Below are 12,981 nucleotides of genomic sequence, written 5' to 3' on the forward strand. Positions count from 1 at the left end.
AAAATAGATTTTATTACTTGCTGCAGGAAAGTGATTACTTGGTGGAGGTGGTTTTCTGCACATCTCGGAGTTTTTTGCTTGTAGCAGGTCTGTGTTAAGAGGCTGTTAGTCTGTAGCTGAATCTTGTTTTTCTCCCTGGAACAGGCTGCCCAGAGAGGTTGTGGAGTCCCCTGCTTTGGAGATCTTTAAAACTCACTTGGACGCAGCCCTGTGCCACGTGCTCTAGGTGACCCTGYGTGAGCAGCGGGGGGTTGGACTAGGTGACCTCTGAGGTCCCTTCCAACCTTAAGGATTCTATGATTCTATGATTCTCAGACTTCATTTAGATGTACAGTGGCTTGTTCTTGCAAAATTGCRTTCTGTCTTTGCTATGAGACTTTACTTCTGTAAACCATGTAATTTTTCCAGTGCTGAAATTCTCAGCGGAGTAGTGAAAAGAAACATTTATTTAGTATCATTGGCAGAGTTTTCAATAGGTTTCYGCTGGTGTATTCACAGGCCCTCTGATTTCCCCCAGTGGGGATGTTTCCCTGCAATTTTTTTTCTAAACTCTAATCCTGTAGGCCTGTAAGAATTTAGAAACTTCTCTTATGCATCTTTGTTTAAATTATATCAATAACTTTAAGTACAGAAAACGATATTTTTTTGTGGGTTTTCTGCATAAAAATGCTTTAGTTCTTCAGCTTTCATGCTATTCTAAATTGTTTTTCTTATATCTAGTGATTAGTCTATGACTGAGATCTTTAAAACACCTACGATGTCATTTTGTCAATATCTGTGGAGCATCTACAGTTCCAGGAAAGATCTTCCTACACAGTATTTAACCATCTTAAATTTGTTTTGTTTCTTGACACATTTATGACTCCAGTTGGCTTCTGGTTTATCTTGTACTCTGAGATGAAGTCATCTAACTACAAGAAGTGTACATACAAGAAATATGAATGGCATGAAAAGCTGTGGATGGCATTGCTAATGGATTTTCCGATGATCTTACTGAGAGAAGGCTAGATATTTAACAAGCAGTGTAGTGCAAGTGACTCTTATAAACTACAGATGTGGAAGTAGCCTCAGGGTGTATGGCATGAAAGTCAAATAAAGTAGGTTTAGAGGGGAAATTCTTTCTGCTGTGCCTGGCTTCTGCAGGCTGAAAATCAGTGTGGTCAGTGGTGCTGAAACTCGCAACAGAAAATGCCCAAAGAGCAAAATCTGCATGAGAGTTTTAGTGTTTAGAAATAAMGGGGAAAAAAAGGCAAATTATTTTATAAAGCACTGAAATTCAATTCTGTTCAAAACTTTGAGAGAGGTATTTACCTGATTTTTACTGTTTTATTCTACTTTGGAAAGTAAGGACATAGAGATTGAAGTGTGGAAAGTCAGAGTGTAATAGGTTGCTTTTGCTTTTTATTACTACTTCTGAAAAAATTATTATTGAAAGATAAACAGGTCTAAAATCCTGGCTAAATCATACCAGAATTATAAAACTAAAACATCCGAATGGTATGGATTTAATTACAGTGATAATTTCACATGGCAGATAAACTTGGAGTTAGCAATATTCAAGGTCGCTTTTTGCAATCATGGATGGTTTGAGAAATGTAGGACTGAGGGGCTGCGTGAACCCGATTCTCGAGCAGTTGCTGTGTGAGTTGCCCAGGCTGCAGCTGTCCTGGAAGCGCTGCTCGTTTGCAAGCACTGCTCTTTTGGAAGCTCTACTCCATCACTGTGGCTTCCCTGGCGGCACCTGACATTCCTTGTGGGGCTGCTCCACGTGCACAAGGCAGAGGCACCGGCCGCCCCCGTCGCCAGCTGTCGAAGGACGTTCTCTGCTGCGGGCGGAAGAGCAGTGCGGAGCACTTTGGTCCTAATCCAACACAGCACTTAAGCAGTCTCAATGAATTAATACTAATGAAACGATAACAATTCAGGCTGTTGAAGCCTGTGACAAATGTTACTGTCCTGCTGCCTTTTTTCTCACTATCTCTGCTCTGAAATACCAAAGTGCTAACTTTCCCTCAGCAGTTGTGTTGAAGTCAATGGAGCCAAGGAGAAACTTGAAGCATAGCACTTAGGCAGGTGGTRTCTGCCACGGTCTGCATTGCTTCACTGGGGTTTGACTGAATGCTCTGAAGTGATGCTTTGGATAGAGYCGAACCTTAGCGGCCTATCTTGAGATACAGATTATGATTTTAAGATTAAATTGGATGACTTAAAAATACTGAATTCTAAGATTAAAAAATGTCATGCCTTACTATGTTCTGACTGTTGTCAGGAATGGTGGAACCAAAACAGCCCGCTTTCTGAGTTGAACAGTAGTTATTCCAGGGTTATTTTTTTCTGATTTTTTTTTTATTTTTCTTTTTTTCTCTTCCCCTCCTTCTCCCCCCCTGAAGGGTGCCTTGCTCTACTAGCATAAGAAAAGCCCTCACTACAGAAAACTCATTGGGTTGAGAACATTTTTAAAATCATTGCTGTATGGCAGAGTAACTGAAAACCAAACAGGATAAGCCAGTTCGGGGCTCTAGGTATTTGAAGGAGAGCAGAGTAAATAGTCGCCCTGGTACAACTTGGAGCATTTTCAGGTTTTTACAGCTTTTCAAACCTGTATCATTTACCAGTTAGCCATTTCCAAACCACTTGCCATCTGGTCCCAGAGCATTCTGAGTATCCAGAACAGCTCTTCCCATTGAGATGAGTGAGATACCCACGAGCTCTTCAGAAGTGAACTAAAGGARGCATAAACACAACCAGAGATGCAAAGAGCCTTTGCTATATGAAAGGGACTTTCATCTCTTCTTCTTTTTGTTGCTTTACTTCAATCTCATTTAAAAGCATAAACAAAATGAAAACAAATTCTTTTCCTGAATTAATTGCCCTCTTTTCTTAGAGCTGCACATATATGTAGAAAGGGTGTTGCTATTTAGCAACAGGAAGATTGATTAATAATTTTCTGATAGCTGTCAACTACAGAAACATACAACTGTTGTCCAGATAATTTCAGAAGAACCTGTTAAAACCTGTTTTATTTTCCCTTCAGTTTGTGTGTTTCTGATGCCGTGGGTGGTGTATGGGGTGTGGGTTTGTRTTGTTGATGTTTTTGTTTTTTGATAACAAGAGATAGTACAATAAGTCTGTCTGGAATTTAGATGTATAAGCTGAGGTATCAAATATATGCCCCTTGTCTAAGATGAAAAATGCTAATAATAAAAACAAATAACAGGCAGATAGGAGGGAAGCAGTTTTCCAAATTAATTGCAGTTTGTAAGTTCATATTTAGAAATATGAAATTTTGGGAATTTCCTTATGTTTATATCTCAAGGTTGAGATTCTTCACGTGCTGTTTTTTAATGAAAATGTGTGTATGATAAATATTTTTAAAAAGGAACCCAGTTGATGGAAGGTATGGATTCATGCAAGCTGCTTTGCAAATAATAACAGATTTGAAAGGAGTGATTTCTGAAAAATCTTGAGTATACTTTATAGAATGTGTATCTGAATTTATCATAACACTGTCTTAATTCATGACTATCATTCAACTAATATTTAGGTTAAAAAAATGTAAATAATGTAGGACATAAATTTTGAAACCTGAGAAGCACATTTAACAGGCTAAAAATCACTTCATACAAATTGCTTCTGCTGGCAATAAGCAACAATAATACTGCCATAATTGAACTGATTTCTGTTTTAAATTGATAACATCATATTCATTTTGATATTTAATAAATACTTTTGTTAGTGCCCTCTAACTTTCAAAAGCTTACYCTATAAACAGTCTGAATTTCTGTAGAAATCTTTTATTAATACAGCTAATTAATACAGCTAAATTTCAGTATAGTTATCTGATCTATCTACAGTGTATTCAGGGGATGTTATAGTATTTAGTCTTACATTATAAAAATATTTTTAAAAGATTTTAAAAGAGAARTGATAGGCAGAGCTTTGATCCTTTAATATTGTTGAGATATGCTCATTAAAAGAAACCTAAAAAAAATGAGTGTTCTAATTTTACCATATTTTTATGCCCATAGCCAACCTCAAGCTGTTATTGTCTTTCCYCCTCTATTCCTGTCAGAAGGATCTGAGATTTAAAATAAAATTAAAAAAAAAAAAGTTGGTAATTCAATTTGAGACAGTTGATTGACAAAACTAATTAACTGCTCAAAGACCATCTYCAAGGATAAAGTAAGGCTTAGTATATAAAAGAAGAGGAACTGAGAGTTCCTTGCAATCCTAGCACTGTGTTATAGGAGTGCCAGTGTTTCAGACATAAATTCTGGATAGCGTTTTCCATTTCAAAATACACTTTCTGTAAAATTATACTATTAGTTTTAAATTGTGAAAGGAATCTATGTAAATACCCTTTTATAGAATATATATTATATAAAATAATTCATAATGTAGAAAGCTTTAATGAGCTGGCTCTCTCCTATAGTCTAATTAACAACTTGACAAAATACCCCCTCTATTAATCCATTAAGAGAACAGAGGTTCACTTTGCTTGTTAGGATCACATCAGTGACTAATGAAATGATCACTTTACTAATTCTTGAAAGTACTCATCACTTAGAGGCTTCTATGTTGCATCCTTTTTATTTTTACATGTAAGTGGGGGAAAAAAGCATTAACATGTTCAGGTAATTAGGTAAATTAGGTAACTTGTGTGACAAAAATACACTGGCTTGTGGATTTGCAAGCAAGACAAAGACCTTAGTCGTTTTACTAAACCAATTTAGGACTGACTGGTGGTTGTTACAATATTAATTGATATCTTTTTTTTTYCCCTGTACTCTTTCTGGAATCCATGCTTCCAAGACTTTAGTAAATCCTAACAATGTCCAAGTGGGAAAACAGTGAGATCTACTTAGCAAGAGCTTGGTAAAGCCAGACACATAATCCCAGTCTTCCCTGTCACACATACAGATACCTTTGCTGCTGTCATCCATAAAATTAGTAATCCTGATTTATCCTAATTGCCTTCAAGAATGGAATGTTGTTTCCATCTGAGTGATAAAATGTCATCACAATGGTTTTCAGATTTGATGTTTATATTTCATGTTTTTCCTATAGCTGTGGAGCCAAGATTTGCAGGCTCTAAAAGTGTGCTACTTACTAAAGAAATACTTTTGCCTGGAAAAACCTCATGAGAAGAATCTGCYGGAACATTTACATGCCATTATACAGACCATTAAGAACAAGTTTGCTGAAGTGCACTATGTTTGAATTATTGCAGGGGGGGAAAAAAAAACAACTGAGAGATGCTCTAAAAAATGCAATTGGATTTAAGTTCTGGGCAAGGATTTTGTGAAAACAAACAGAAAAGTGTATGGAAATCCTCCAGTATGTTCAATTTTACCATCTYCCTTCTCTGAAAGTAGGCTTGACAGCATCTCCTTGAATCCAAGTGTTTTCATATACTCAGGTAGGCACACAAAGGTAAAGTTCCTGGAAAATATTTTTTTGGAGGTATAAGATTGTTTTACATACATGACAGTAAACCTTAAACAGGACCGTTAAGCAAGAGTGCTGCTCATTTTTCTTCAAAATTTTCAAGTATGCTGACAAATACAGAGGAAACAGAACTGACTGACATAACAGATTGGAACTTTGGGGAAACCTTTGAAAGGTTATGCAGGGGGCTGAGAATCTAAGTGTGCACTTTCCTTTTCCAGGGGAGGTGTGGAGAGATGGCTTCTCTGTGACTGAGATGTACCGCGAAAGACCATGACTTGGCAAGAAGGAAGGCGCACCCTGAAGGAAAGGTAGCATCAGTGCAAGTGATAACTTGGGAAAAACTTAGAAACAAACAAAAAAACACAAAATAAGCTTTTAACTAAAGTAGAGCAATTGACCWAAATTGTCTGTTCTCCTATCAATTTTTTAAAAATAATTATTTTTCTTAATATTTTAAGCTATGGAGTGGTTCATATCTGAGTTTAGTYCTATTTTGGTAAGGAACAGGATTTTCAAGGGGATTGCAGAAGAACAGACTAGGGCTCATTAGCAAACTAGACAAAGTGAAAATGATTTGCTTCAATATGATAAGAGTCCAATGGCTCATGACATTTAAAATCTAAGTTTATACTGAATCGGGCTTGCCGGATAACATCTGGCTTTGTGAATCAATAAGCATTGCACATATTTCGTATTTTAAATGTTTGAAAATTTCAGGTATATGGACAGAGAATTGGTACTGAAGAATGTGAAATTGTCCTGGACTAGGAGCCTCTTTTAGCTATGAGATTTTTAATAATTGCATTTCTCATACAGTTTGGTGACTGAAAATTATTTCTCAAAAAATACTGGTTAACTATGCAGAAATAAGGACAGGGGAACACAGAGAAAGAAATAAAGGCTTATCATTAACTCATTCACACTTACATTAYAGAAATCCAAGGTTAGAAATTAGGAAATGGATAGGAGATCAGGAATTTCCTGTCCATTCAAATAGAGATGAAAGAGAACTTTTAATTCACTAGATGCATTTTAATTGTCTTGTGCTATGTTAAGATAGCTTGCAATTAAAGAATTTTACAGTTAAAAAAGATAAAGGTGATTCAGCAAGAAGGACATCAATTACAAGTGTAACTGTTTATAAAACTACTATAAAACAGTGCTACTTAGAATATTAAATGCATCTTTCTTTTCCTGTATGCTAAAAAGGATGTTTATATTTAGAAATGCTGTTTTCTATTTCAAAAATAGCAAAACAGTAAGCAATACATATGAGAACATACTGTTTAAGTTTCATGACATCACTGCTGGATGATTAATGCTATATAGCAACTGAAGATTAGGACCAGATGAGAATGGAATGAGTAACTTAAGTAAYGAAGTTATTCCCACATATAAATTAAACAATCAAATGTGGATGAAAAAAATCTATTCAGTTATTTATTCTGTGCATGTAAGTCAAAATTTAGAAAATTGTGAGACTTTTTGGAGGTGAAGGGGTATGAAGTGCAGTGCACAGAATGTTAGCTAATAAATTAATATTTTATATTTGTTAAACTATTGTAGATAATATTAGCATTTAAAATGAAAGATTTCAAATCTGTTTTTCATTATTTCAATGGGCAGACTTGGAGAATGCAAATTAAATCTTTTAATTGTCATTTTAGTTAAAAGCGGATAAAAAAAAAAAAAATCTATTTAGATTGGCAAAACTGTGATCGATCTTGACTCCTCTTCTCCCTTCCTTGTTGAGCAGCTCGAAGCTAAGTTTCCTAGACAACATTCGTAAGACACCTTGACTTAAAGACTTGATGCAAACCTCTTTTTGCCTTTGTGAAGAAGTTGTCTTTCTGAGCATGCAGACACATACATAAATAGCTATAAAAGTTGTGTGTGTGTATATATACACGTATGCATCAAACTCAAAATACACATAATGTCTCTTAAAAAATGTAGAAAAATAAATAATCAAGGAATAATTTGAGGTTTGGGATTGAATAAAAGAAAATTAGCAGATATATCTTTATAACCTGGCAGGTAATACCAGGAATAGGAGCGAATTTTAACATCAAGTTTTTGTATCAGAGATTGTTCAATTTTTAAATAATAATTGCTAATGAGAAATATGAAGATGTTTAAAATGCTGCAGACTMTTTTCTCCTGACTGATTTTTAGAAGCATTTAGAAGCACAARACCCTTTTGTTTGTTTGTTTTGATTATCTAACTTTTCCTCTCTAAAAGAAGATTTAGTATGTTGTCTGAAGTTTGCATCGCAGATTTTAAAACTAGATAAATGAGTATATTAGCTTGCACTGGCCTCAGCTTATGTTAGATCTAATACTTAATCCTGCTGACATCAGTTTTATGTCTAGCCCCATCTTACTTACATTTTCTGGTTGGAACAGCGGTAATATTTGCAACGAATTACCRTATCGTATGTGCAGTTACCTTAAAAATACCACAGAACCGTGRTAAGCTTAAAATTTACTTAAAATCTCTTTTCTTGTAATTTCAAAATTCATGATACTCAAGAAAAAGAAAGGTAGATGCAGGATCTTTTAGTATTAAATATTTTTCTATATATTTAGTATTTTAAACAAAATAAGCTATATAACAAAAGCTCAACTTCCTTCTAGTCCTATTTACACAGTAAAATACAGATGACTTTACTAAAAGCTAAATCATAAACTTAGGGATATCCTCAGATTATACTGATTTCATGCTTAGAGCAGAGGCAATTAAAGATAATAAGTGCTTCATGAAATGGCATAAGAACATCATATCGTTTAATACGCGTGACACTGTTTTATAGGTCAAAGGAAGTGTCCAAAAGCTGCATAGTGACTGGGGTGGTGACTCTCATCTTTCTTTCTGTTTCTTTTCCCCTTCCTTTATTCAGAGGATTTTCCTTACAACTCTTCTAGCAGCTGTGTGGATTGGATCCCCAAGTACAAATTGCCTCAGAATCCACAGGCTTCTACGGGGCCCTTTGTGCTTCTGCAGAAACTCTGAGGTTTTGGTCATTCTTCTTTGCAGTGCAACTTCTTTGGAAATGATAGAAATTACCACTTTCCTGTTTGATGCTTCACTGTGGAAAGCAGGAGCACATGTAATTTGTCATATATAGCTGATATAAAATTCTGGTTGCCTTGATCTCTGCAGAATCATTATGAGGCAAAAATTTCCTGTGGTCCTCTTGTTCCTCCTGCTGAGATCCTAGGAAGCGAAGGGATGCAGGTGGCTTACAAAGCCATTAACATTTCTTACTTCCCCCTTCTCTTGGAGGAGGTGCTTGCAAATTGCCAGTTGACCACAATATATCTGCAAGTAAAAAGGACCACAGAACAGTTCAATTGATTCATCCTTTTTTGATTTTTTTCTTTGTGTTAGTCACTGTCTTTTAATAATTAACAACATAAAGTATTGCACCATATTCTAGATTACTTTGTGCTTCTAGAGAAAATGGTTAAGTGGTGGCAAGACCCCAGAGAGAAGGGGATTTCATTTTCAATAAAAGCACTGCATAACATATGTGCTATACTCATCAATAGTCATTTAATTTATTCTTTTGTGGGAGATGAGAATGATCAGTATGTTGGAATCGTCTCTCTCCCTGCAGGGGAGAGAAGACTGCTAAACCACAGGGAGGAGAAAAGATAACTCCCTAGGGGGATTAAGAAACTAAGATTAGCATAGGTAYGTAGGAGTGTAGAAATTTGCAGATGTCTTTTTGAAATTATCTTTAATAACTTTAAATTATCAACTTTTGCAACATACTGGTCAGAAGCCTCCCAGTGTTCAGCCATGTTTTGGTTTGGCTTCTGTGTTGAATGTTGTTGATTATTGTTGAATAAATCTGTCATATCCTGCCCCACGAAAATGGGGCAGCCTGTAGCCAGCAGGCTCTTGCTATAACTTTAGGGATCTAGTCATGGCAAGGATGATCTCTTGATAATATCTAGTGTTTCTCACCATATTTTTGCGGGGGGAAAAAAGTTCTGTGGGGGCAGAAAATACCCTCTGCATGCACATACATGCACTCGCATGCACTCACACTCGCTACTTCTATACAAGCATATTCAAAGATAAAAGAAAGACTTCTGCAACCCACATGGTTAAATCAGGAGAAAGGAAAGGAGCATGTCCTGGCTCCCGCTCCATTGCTCCCTTGCTGTGGGGCTGAGAGGTTTCGCAACAACTCAGCCCTCATCAGAGAAACAGGAAGGAGAAAGAATCTGGATATCAGAGCAGCGTAGGGCAAACAAGCTGAGACTGCTGTCAAAGATAGAGGCAGTACTGCAGTGATACCAGAGCAATCTTTTTGGTGTTTTCTGTATTTAAGATTATAATATAGCTGTGTATTGGTATATTGCTCCTTGCTAGTCAGGCTTTCCTTCCTATTAAATATTGTTGTTAATAAATACATGGAAATTATAAATACCAGCCCACGTTCATCACGGTAAAGTATTTCTAGTATATATTCATGCTTACCAATAACAAGAAAAAGATTTATTAGTGATGTCATCCTTCTCTATGTAAAGATTYGTATTAACAATTCAAAAGCTCAACTAGATAGTAATCAGTTATAAAGCAGTTTTTATGAAATGTTCAAGTGTAAGCTCTTGAAAAGTATAAATTCCTTTTATTACTGAAGTTCTGCATGCTTGTGTTCTGTCATGATGATAAAGTGAAGTGCAAGCTTTAATTTTAACAGGAGAGAGCCCAACATTAGTAAGGCCTACCAAGCTTGCCAATTTATTAAATACTTTATAAATTTTAGCTACATTAAGATGACTTTTTTATTATTTTCCATTGATTTGATTACTTGGTCCCTTATATTCAGGAATATGTTCTGTAACTCCTTAGTGAAATGCTTTTTCAAAAAAAAAATTTTTTTTTTTCTTTTTCCCCAGGGATGCTGCTTTCCTTCTGAACCCGACTCAGCAAAGTCTTGGCAGACACTTGTATTTGAAATCAGCAAAGATTAGTTTTCTCTCCCAGGTGAGCTTATGAGGAAAACATGAAATACTAAGAGGTTTATGTGTATGAAATGCATATATTTGGGAAATTGAAAATATTTCAAGTGCTAATCACCCTGTTGAAAATAATTCTGTGTTCTAAATCTGTTTTTCAATAACGCAAAGAATGTTAAAAATCACTTTTTCTAAATTGCTGCCTATCTCAGGATCCTGTTTATTTTAGCAAATATTCTTAACATTTTTTTTATGCTCCCTATGATTCTGTAGGGACATAAAGAAAGTAGGTGGTTAATTTTCATGGAATTTAATGTGATATTTTCGCAGTATAAATGCGCATACACGCAAACATATATATTGTATAATGTTATATATGTTTTATTTTGTATTATAGCAAATAAATACATGTAGTTGTTTGCGTGCTTTACTACTTAGTATTTGCTCAGGTTCTGTTTTGTAATGTACCTGCAAAGAATAAAAATCTAAATACATTTTTATACTTACCTGTAGAATTTTACCCAGTTAGAAAATTCTGCATACTGTCTAGATTGCTTTTTTAAATTGAAGAGCAGAATCTTATTATTTAGATGAAAGTATTTGAACTTTTCTAAGGATGCTACTAGTAAGTCAAGGATCGTTTTTCTATGCTGATAGCTTAGCACATTCCATTTCAAAATGGGCATTTGTAGTGCTATTTCTGTCAATTTTAAAGTCCTTTTTCCTGCAATCACACTGACCTAAGCCATTATTTTTCAGCGATTGCTTCTATTTTTTGTACAGATAAGAATCTCATTTTTTTCTGAATCTTTGAGAGTTCAGACCTTTTACCCTCTTCTGTAATGTGAATTCTCTCTCGATTGGTTCGTAATTGTTCTTGAGTGTGGTTTTTGTTCTTGGTTTTTTGTTTGTTTGTTTTGCTTTTGTTTTTTTGGTTTAGAGCACTTGCCTGGCCTTATAGAAGAGTAATGTTCTTTCACACTGAGATTAAAATACAAATATAGGAGGGAAAATTAGACTGATATTGATGAACTATGGTAGACTGTACCGAGAGAATCCTTTCAGGAAAAATGTCATAGACGTGAGATTTCAGGGAGAAAAAAAGCAAGGTCATCTTAAATGGGAGAAGTCACTCAATACAGCTGAATGGTCTCCAAAGACTTGGAGTGATAGACTATAAAAAATGGCCATTTGAAGGAGATGATTGGAGCTCTCCTTTCTTTCTTGAGTTCCTCTCCACTTCAGAGCTATCTGAGGTTAACAGTGCTTGTCAGAGCACTCCTATGATTTGGATGAATTTTTATGTCCAATTAGTGAATGGACACAGAACAGTTATAACCAGAGGATGGAGAATAAGCATGAATGAGGCTAGAAATCAAGAGTTAAAAGACCTCAGCTGCAAGAAACTCCAGAGCCCTTGCCAAGCTCAGTGGAAAGATATGTATGGCAAAAGGTGCTTTGCTTTTAAGAGCAAGAGAAAATCTGCTTATATAAATTGTTTCACCGTGTCAATCTTTGTACTTCAGCATGAYGAAAGAAGAGAAGAATGGGTCTATTAGGGCTTATAATTATTAAGAGCAGAAGGTAGAGGCAAATTTACAAGAGTACTTTCTTCAACGAGTACAGGGGATAAAAGGAAAAATAGTTGGATATCTGTCCTTCTCGTAGGAAGGTGTTAATGAAACACTTGGTTATTTTGTTTTAATTAGCAATAGCAGCATTGTTGTATAATAATCAAATGAATCTCTCCTGCTCTTAAACTTTTAAGAAACAAGATAACTGATCAAAACCTTTTGCCACATAATTATCCTGGGACACAGTACTGAAAAAAGTCATTTTTGATATGTTACTTGACCATTCTAGTTAGCTTAAATTGTTTTGCAGAACAATTGAAAAGACGCTTTGCTGCTTAATACCTTCAGAGTCYGTAAACTGTCTCATGGATATGTTTGTTGAGTAAGAAATGGTACATTTGAAGAATATTTATCTCTGTTTTTGTGTTCTTCCAGGTCCTTGTACCTCAGTATTGATAATCCAGTCACTGAGAAAACTCTTCAGGGCTGGAAGTATTGGTATAAAAAGGGCACTTTTATAGGACACTGCAGACTCAGGGCAGTCTCTTAATTTGGAAATTCTGCAATAACTTAGTACTACTTTACCTCATATTTCTCATAATACATTTGCAGTGCAAGATTTACCTTAATTCTGTGTATTCAGAAAATCATTTTCTGCTTAATGAACRAAAAGGAGAGTAAGGGGCTGTGTGATTTTCTACTCTGGACTTACTRCTGATCCTGTGTGTTGTTGAGCCATTCAGCCATGGCTCAGCCCTCACTCGTTTCACCCACTTACTACATCTAAAAAAAACAGGCCAAGAAATCATCAAAATTAAGATGTGTTGGATATCTTCAGAGAGATATTGTTATTAATAGCTGTTGTCTTGTATCATACCTTTAGCTTTATTTATGAATTAACATGCTAAACATATAATTACATGTAATACTTAAAGTGCTCGCCCACAATTATTGGGAGTCCTTTCTGAAATCATGACACAGA

Source organism: Nothoprocta perdicaria, unplaced genomic scaffold, assembly GCF_003342845.1.
Source record: "Nothoprocta perdicaria isolate Ctin4 unplaced genomic scaffold, notPer1 scaffold_31, whole genome shotgun sequence".
NCBI lineage: Eukaryota > Metazoa > Chordata > Aves > Tinamiformes > Tinamidae > Nothoprocta > Nothoprocta perdicaria.